Source organism: Dermochelys coriacea, chromosome 2, assembly GCF_009764565.3.
Source record: "Dermochelys coriacea isolate rDerCor1 chromosome 2, rDerCor1.pri.v4, whole genome shotgun sequence".
Classification (NCBI taxonomy): domain Eukaryota; kingdom Metazoa; phylum Chordata; order Testudines; family Dermochelyidae; genus Dermochelys; species Dermochelys coriacea.
Genome location: NC_050069.1, coordinates 63,497,942 through 63,507,276, shown reverse-complemented (window position 1 = coordinate 63,507,276; position 9,335 = coordinate 63,497,942). Strand labels below are relative to the sequence as shown.

The following is a 9,335-nucleotide window of genomic DNA, read 5'->3' as shown; positions in this document are numbered from 1 at the left end:
CATTCAGGGGACACCATCATAGGGCCTAATCACATCAGCTACACTATCAGAGGCTCGTTCACCTGCACATCTAACAATGTGATATATGCCATCATGTGCCAGCAATGCCCCTCTGCCATGTACATTGGCCCAACCGGACAGTCTCTACATAAAAGAATAAATGGACACAAATCAGACATCAAGAATTATAACATTCAAAAACCGGTTGGAGAACACTTCAATCTCTCTGGTCACTCGATTACAGACCTGAGAGTGGCAATTCTTCAACAAAAAAACTTCAAAAACAGACTCCAACAAGAGACTGCTGAATTGGAATTAATTTGCAAACTGGATACAATTAACTTAGGCTTGAATAGAGACTGGGAGTGCATGGGTCAATACACAAAGTAAAACTATTTCCCAATGTTATTTCCCCATGCCCCACCCCTCACTGTTCCTCAGACGTTCTTGTTAACTGCTGGAAATGGCCCACCTTGATTATCACCACAAAAGGTTTTCTTCCTTCCCTTCCCCACCACCTGCTGGTAATAGCTCATATTAAATGATCATTCTCCTTATAGTGTGTATGATAAAACTCATTGTTTCATGATCTCTGTGTATATATATAAATCTCCCCACTGTATTTTCCACTGAATGCCTCCGATGAAGTGAGCTGTAGCTCATGAAAGCTTATGCTCAAATAAATTTGTTAGTCTCCAAGGTGCCAAAAGTACTCCATTTCTTTTTGCGAATACAGACTTACATGGCTACTACTCTGAAACCTGCTAAGGTACAAATTTCGCCTTGTCCTTGAACAGTATGCTGCCACCACCAAGTGATTTAGATAAAGAACAGGGAAAGGACCACTTGGAGTTCCTTCTATCTTTCCTCAGCTTCCAATCTGGCTAATTAGACAGAAGAAACTCCAAGTGGTCTTTTCCCTGTTCTTTGTCTAAATCACTTGGTGGTGGCAACATACTGTTCAAGGACAAGGCGAAATTTGTGGCTTGTGGAAGTTTTTAACCTAAGCTGGTAAAAATAAGTTTAGGGGGTCTTTCATGCAGATCCCCACATCTGTACCCTAGAGATCTGAGTGGGGAGGAAACCCTGACAGTTGGCAACTGAAGATTTTAAGAAACAAAATATAACGATATAAGTGCTGTTAAAATTCAGACAGAGCTTTACAGGATGAACCCATCATACAATGGAAGCTTGCATTGCTTGTAACCTATTGGCCAGTTATACCATAGTATTAAACTCCAGAGCATAATGAACCGTTTAAGCCACTGTTGAAATAGGTAAGGAAGGTTGGGGACCATCGCAAGCAAAACTGGTAACCTAGAGTGAATTATCCAGCAGACATCCTACCAACCTACACAGAATGTGGTGTAAGCTCTATAAATGCCACTTTGGAAATGTGAGAGCCTCCTAGGCTGGATCAATGGACCTGGAGATGGGGAGGCAGCACATGAAAACAATAAAAGAAGGGGCAATAGGTTCTTAATTCCACAAGCAAATGAGCAGTCTAGCCACAGCAGACGGTGAGTGTGTTCCCTCAGGAAAAGTGGAAGACAGGCTGCATTCCGCAAATAAATGTTATTAGTATAGATCATGCACTTACTATGATTTATTGGTATCCTATTTGCTGCGTGCATATTGTTACATTTTTCAAATTACTTCTTGGGGGGAAAAAGAGAGAAGAGTGGTTAATAGATTCTATATACATACCTCATGGAGGGTACACCTTTTACATATGCAGATATAAATTCAGATCTCTCACATTTGAGGGAAGAGGAATACTAACTAACCACCACTAATCCAAAATTGACCTAATAGAATTTTCCAGTTTGCCTCCTGTCAAGAAATAAAAATATAAATTATGTTTTTCATAAGCAGGGCCTCAGGAAAGTTCATGATGTCAGCAGTTTCCTGTTCAAGATCTGACATATCTCATCACTAGCACCTTCACAGTGATTGAAATTAAAGAAATCTTTTATTAAATCACTAAAGAGTATGTGGCTCTAGTTTCAGTATGCCTGTCTGAAATAATGCCATTGTTATATCCTGCCCATGTGATCTCCACTTTATTATTGGGAGCGAAGTATCCAGTTCTCAAGTTCTGCGCTCTTAACAGTACCACAAGATTGTAACTCAAACTGTTTTTACACACTGGCCTCTCATGACTGAGTCTTAAAGAGAAAGAAATTGTGTTCCTGCCACCACAGTACTCTGGGTTGCATGCTCTAAAGTGAGCCATTAAATAGAACTTTGAATATTTATAGGCATGTGGTATACAAGTCATCAACAGTGGGCTCTACTTTATTGGGCCATCCATTCACGCAGTGTTTTTAAAGCTTTTTCAGGTGATTCCAAGTTTCTCCAATAGCAGAGAAGCAGAAAAATTTACTAATACTGTACCAAGGAAAACATGAGGAATTGTGAAGACAATTTAATCAGAGAAGGGTAAAGATGTAAAATATAGTTTATGAGCTTTAATTTCAGTAAATGCAAACCTGTGTCTATGGCAAAGCGGGGTGGGAGGAAATCAATCAAGAGGCAGAATATGACTGAGTAGTAATTTACTAAAGGAAATTCAGAAGGAAAAGATCCTAGAGGTAACAGAAAACAGGTGCCCAGTTTTCAATAGCAAGAGAAAAAAAAAAAAGACAACAAATATAGTTCCAAGGAATTACTTGAAAATCTAAGGAAATTACAAGTCCCTTTAACAAGGCCACACGTGAAGTAATTTGTTCAGTGCACTGACCCTGAAGACAGAGGTTCAGGTTTAAAAGCAAGTATATCAAAGGGCAATGAGGCTCATTTAGGGAGCAAGGATTTCAGCAGTGGAATAGGTTTGGCTCTGAGATAAGGTATCTAAGCGTGTGCAGTGCATCTTTACAGTATTTCAAAACCAAAAGGAGGTCAAACAAGCATCCAAGGGACACCACATTTAACTCCCCAGGAAGAGATTGTCAAGAGCAACATTTTAAAAATTGCTTTCTAATTTTGGGTGCCTCAGTGGGAAATGTGGTCACTCAGCATCTTTGAAAATCATTCCCAAGCTGTCTAAAAACGGGCAGCCAAAATTAGAAAGCACTTGAAAATTTTGGCATACACGTGGCCGTAATTGGAAATTGATGAGAGACAGGTTTAGGGTAAACATTAGGAGGGTTTTATAGCTCAAGCTGATGCAAAACCAATATGCAATAAGTGAATGATAAAGACTCACTAATAACCCTATTATATAGAGCATATGGGAATATCTCCCATAAGTCAAAAATGAAAAGACACAAAGAAAGGGAGATGGCAAACCTAAGGAAGATGAATATTCTGCGAATGTCTCTCTTTTACATTCAAGGCAAATTGAAGAACAATATTGTTAAATATTTACTTATCACCTACTAGCTTATTAAATATTGTTGCACCAAATACAGCTGACAATATTGAGTGTGGGAAGGGATATTCTTTACTGGTAAAATGTCAGGAGTGAGCCTCATAGGTGACAAATGCTGTAAGAAAAAGTGATTCAGTATTACAAGCAGTCAAATACCCAAACATGGGCTGGCATTCCAGAAAATACTTATATTCCCTTGCCTTTTTGTTAATTTCCTTCATCCAGTTCCCAGTGTTGCCTTGTACTGAATGATGCTGAAACATCCCAGAATTTGTATTTATATAGCACCAACACTGTGCTAGCTCTTGCAATGCACTAAGTTCTTGCTCCAACATGAACTAAGTGACAGCAGACTGTCAGCTGATCAGAGCTCAAGCAGGCACTTTCCAGACTGATAGTAGAAAAAAAATGCATTAACTTTTATTCACCACTAAGTGTGGATTTCTACAGACCACCTAAGGGGCAGTTCCCCCATTGTAGCACTAATCAGCTGAGCAGTGCATTGCTGCACCCAGATCTTCACTTTTGAAGGACAGGTGCAGATGTCAAGTCCGGTGTGCACTGCTGCTGCTCACAGCCAGATCATCAAGCAGCATCAGGATGGATTCTGACCTCTGAAGTTACTGAGACAAATTTGAATGTCAAAACTTCATTAAAAATATAGAGGTCTGGATAATATATTGCAAAACAAATGATACGCATATAGGGAGGAAAGAGAGTTTTGTATTTATAGCACAAGACAGCAAGTCAGAAGAACTGAATCTATTACTCATTGGCTGCAACACAACCTTCCTGCATGACTCTGGGCAAGTCACTTGGGTGGGAAAATTTAGACCCAATTTTGGGTGCCTCAGTTTTTGGATGCCTAAACTAGAGGCATCTAGGGCATGTTTGTCAGAAAGGGCGAGTACTCGCAGCTCCCAGTGAGGTCAACTGGACTTGTGAAAAATCTTGCTTCACATTTTCATAACACTTGTATATGTTCAAAGCACTTTTCAGATAACTAAGTGATGCTCACACACCTTTATGAGATGGGCTGGAAATATTTTTATTCCTATTTTATAGAAGGGAAATGAGACAAAAGGTGAAGGGACGTGCTCAAGACCACATTGTGAATCAGGAAAGAGCCAGGGTTAGAACCCAAGACCTCCTAGGAGTCTGGGTAACAAATAGGAGGAAAATTTAATCTAGTTGATATTACTGAAACCAATGGTTATATTGAAATCAATGGTTATAACCTATTTAGGAAAAAAGTTGACAAAAGGGGTGGGGGAGTGGCACTCTATGTAAAAAATGGCATTACCTGTTTCCGAGTCACTGAAAACTCAGGAAAAAAAAGTGATCTGGAATGCTTATAAATCAACGTCCTAACAGATAAAGCACAAGATGGGGTATTAGTTGGTGTCTGCAACAGACCACCAAATCACACTAGGGAACAGAATGACTGGTTCCTTACATACCTATCTATAATGTGTAGGGAAAAAAGCTCTATGATCATGGGGAATTTCAATATGAGCAACCATATGCTAGAGGTCTCATGCTGCCAGTATTGAAACATCTTGGAAGTTCTAAATGTTATAGATGACAATTTCTTAACTTGCATCCAACATGGGAGAATTCTATTTTATACCTTGTCTTGACAAATAAAGAGGAACTGATCACAGAAGTAAAAATTAATAGTAGCTTAGGTACAAGTGATCATGACTTGATCATGTTTATAATGAGCAATCAGAAGGAAGTCCAGACCAGTAATATATCCACTTGGTGCTTTTAAAAGGCTAGTTTCACAAAGCTGAAAACAATTATAAGCCAAATCATCTGGGAAGAATTTAATTAGAAAAATGTGAATGATAATTAGGAATTGTTTAAGAACACTTTATTAGAGGCCATAGTCCCACAATCTAGGAAGAAGGATATATTGGTTAAAAACACCCAACCTGGTTTAGAGGAAAAGTGAAGGCAACTATAAAAATTATTAACAAATGTAAGAAAGAGGTGGATAGTAATGAATCTAAATCAGAAGCTAGGAATTGCAGAACACTAGTAAGGGACACAAGGAGAAATCTATAGCCAGCAAAGTTATGGACTATAAGGAGAAGTTTTTAAGTATATTAGGAACAAAAAGAATCCTAACAATGGTATTGGCCCATCACTACATGGATATCATAGAATTATCAGTAATAATGCAGAAAAGGCAGAAGTGTTCAATAAATATTTCTGTTCAGTATTTGGGAAAACAGATGATGTGATCCTATGATAGATATACTAACAAAGTGTGAAGAGTGTTATCAGGAGGATGTTAAACAGCAGTTACTAAAGTTAGGCATTTCTAACATCAGTAGGTCTGGATAACTTACAACCAAGAGTTTTAAAAGAACTGGCTGAGAAACACGCTGGACTATTAATGATGATTTTTAATAAGTCTTAGTACACTGGGACATTCCAGAAGACTGCAAGAAAGCTAATGTGTCATATTTTAAAAGGATAAATGGGATCACCTGAGTAATTATAGACCTGTCAGTCTGTCTTTGATCCAGAGTGAGTGGATGGAGTGGCTGATACAGGACTTGATTAATAGAGAATTAAAGAAGGATGATATAGTTAATGCCAATCAACATGGGTTTATGCAAAATAGAGCCTGACAAACTAATCTGATATCTCATTTCTTAAATGAGATTAAAAATTTAGTTGATAAACGGTAATAGTGCTGATATAATGTGTTTAGACTTGTGTAAGCCTTTTGACTTGGTACCACACCTTTTGATCTGATTGTCTTATCTTTTCCAGACTTGGGTCTTCAGGGAACTTTTTGCTCACAATTTACCTATATTACTAAATCATTCTTCAGTTACCCCAAGAAAGCCTGGCCAGCAATTTTGCTTGCGTTTCTAAAGGTGCTTATTCAAATACCAGTTATTAGGGCCTAGTTGTTTAATTGTTTTCTAATGTTCCAAACCACACTGCCTTTCAAAATGAGTTCCTAGGTATCTACAATTGGGTGTTCAGGAACCTAGGCACACTAAATGACTGGGCATTTCAGAAAATTTGAATCTCCATTTGTGTTTTCTCTTTATTATATTATGGTGTTGAAAGGAGAATATGAGAAAGAATGTTTGACTGTTGCCAGAGTAAAACCCTTTTTCACATCAGGAATGGCTTTAACTCAGTATAGCAGAGGAAAGCAAAGCGACAAATGAGTTATGCATGGTCATCCCTATGGAATGAAAATAAGAAGTATATTACATTGCCTACCATTACATATTATATTTAACGATACCATGGCCAAGAGGGGATTTCTCTACAGCAAATGTAGATGTAAAGTTTTTACTAGTATGGTTGTAGGGATATTATAATTTATTGCATTCTTCCCATCAGTTAGGTTTAAATATATAAGAAAGAAATTAATGTACATGTTTCTGAAGGAGACAGACCCCGGGAAAATGCTTAGAAATAATCTGAAATGTGGCCACAGTATCTTTATTTTGTGGCATCTTCCCAGTCAATGAACCTCTGTGAAAGATTAATGTAGTTTGAACTTTTATTGAGGAATATCATTCGTGTACTGTCACATTTAGCACAAATGGTGCTTCAGTCACAGTTCAGTAATATTCCAGCATATTATTTCCAAGGCATTTGAGAGTTTAGAGAATTATTGAAGGGCACACTGTACTCATTTGGTACTAAGGCAGAGTGCAGTTGCAGTCTCCATATGATTTCAGCAAATGGAATCATTGTTAATTTCATTGTACATAGCAAAATAGTGGTGATAATAACCCAGGTCAAATATCCCACTGGAGAAAATAGATGGAATATAGTGCTCTATGAGATCTCCACTAAGAATCCTAGAGGCAATATGGAAATGAGAAGAATTAGACTTCATTCCTATGCATTCTGTGAAAAGCTAAACTAAACTATTTTGTTTTACAAACACATATGTCTCAGAATATCTTCATTTCCATTTTGTGAATGTGCTACAGATGAAAAAATTCTAGTCCTACAAAAATCGCTTGTCAGAAGGTAGGTTCAGATATTTCAATTTAGGGATCATTATTTGTATTAAATACATCTAAGGCTGATCCTGAAAATAAAGATCAAAGCCAACATTTAAAGCAGATGTTGTCTTTATACCAGTAGTTGTGTGTTTACTCTGTCCTTATACATTGTAATAGAACTAGTCTAATTTTTCATTAAAATAAAACAAATGTAGTCCCTTTTCTAAATTGTTAAATCATTCACAAATTGAGTCCAATTTCTGTGAATGTGTTGGTTATTTCCAAGTATTCACTGCATAGTTTAAGCAAACATATTTTAGCCTATCAGTTGTTTCCACAAGCTATTTACTATCTGTGGTGTGTGACTGGTCATCTAAATCACATGGGATTGCTTCTGCTTTCTGATTGGATGACAATCCTTTTAAACAGGAGAATAATGACAAACAATGAGCAGTGACTAATAAATACTCTTCTCTGTGCACAAATATCCATCTTGGTACTTGTATTGCTCTCATCACTATAGCATCTGAAAGCCTTTTTCACATGTAAATACAGGTATTCATATGACAACAATAGCAATTCCCCAAATTTTCATGCAAACTAAAGTGAGTTGGTCTCAATTTACAGGCCACAAATACTGTTGAACCAAAAAGCCATTGAGAATTCAGAGGAACCAAAAAGCCATTGAGAATTCAGACTAATATTTTCACCTACTGTTTTTGCAATTGTGGACCAAACATTATCTACATGAATCAACCCTGCTGATGTCACTGATTATTTGGGCACAGTAATTTTTATGAAAAGTCACTGGATGGCTATAGTAAGAGTCAAAAGTACTAAAAATATACACACACACACACACACTTTTAAGTAGTCAAAAGCTGCAGATATGGGTTTAAGATACAACCACATTTGCTCCAATCCCTCAGACAAACACCTACAAGATCTCTAGAAAGCATTCTTAAAACTACAATACCCACCTGGGGAAGTGAGGAAACAGATTGACAGAGCGAGATGGGTACCCTGACGTCACCTACTACAGGACAGGCCCAACAAGGAAAATAACAGAACACCATCGGCCATCACGATCAGCCCCCAGCTAAAACCTCTCCAGCGCATCATCAACGATCCCCCATTCTCACAGGCTTTGGGAGGCAGGCCAATCCTCACTTACAGACAGCTCCCCAGCCTGATGCAAATATTCACCAGCAACTACACACCACACTAAAGAAACACTAACCCAGGAACTTATCCCTGTAACAAACTGCATTGCTTTCTCTGTCCCCATATCTAGTGACACCATCATAGGACCCAAACACACCAGCCACACCATCAGAGGCTCATTCACCTGGACATCTACTAATATGATATATGCAATCACGTGCCAGCAATGCCCCTATGCCATGTATGTTGGCCAAACTGGACAATCTCTATGTAAAAGAATAAGTGGACAAATCAGATCAGACACAAATCAGACATCAGGAATGGTAACACAAAAGCCAGTAAGAGAACACTTACATTTCCCTGGACACTCAACAGATTTAAATGTAGCCATTCTTCAACCAAAAAAAACTTCAGAAACAGACTTCAATGAGAAACTGCGAGCTACAAGTCATTTGCTGACTTAACACCATCAATTTGGGCTTGAATAGGGACTGGGAGAGGTTGGCTCACTATAAAAGCAATTTTCCCTCTCTTGGTATTGACACCTCCTCATTAATATTGGGAGTGGACCACATCCACCTTGACTAAATTGGCCTTCGACATTGGTTCTCCACTTGTAAGGTAACTCCCTTCTCTTCATGGGTCAATATATATTTATGCCTGTTTCTGTAATTTTTCACTCCATGCATCTAAAGAAGTGGGTTTTTTACCCATGAAAGCTTATGCCCAAATAAATCCGTTAGTCTTTAAGGTGCCACCGGACTCGTCGTTGTTTCTGTGGATACAGACTAACACGGCTACCCCTC

At 38.1% G+C, this 9,335-nt stretch overlaps 1 long non-coding RNA gene across 1 annotated transcript; it reads right to left on the bottom strand.

Annotated features, from left to right (window-relative positions):
• Positions 1 to 211: 211 nt before the first annotated feature.
• LOC122458667 lies at positions 212 to 9,050 on the bottom strand. Its single transcript, XR_006278799.1, has 3 exons — positions 8,898 to 9,050; positions 277 to 288; positions 212 to 233 (listed from the first exon to the last, which is right to left on the bottom strand). It is a non-coding gene; the product is annotated as an uncharacterized LOC122458667 (long non-coding RNA).
• Between the last annotated feature and the right edge of the window lie 285 nt (positions 9,051 to 9,335).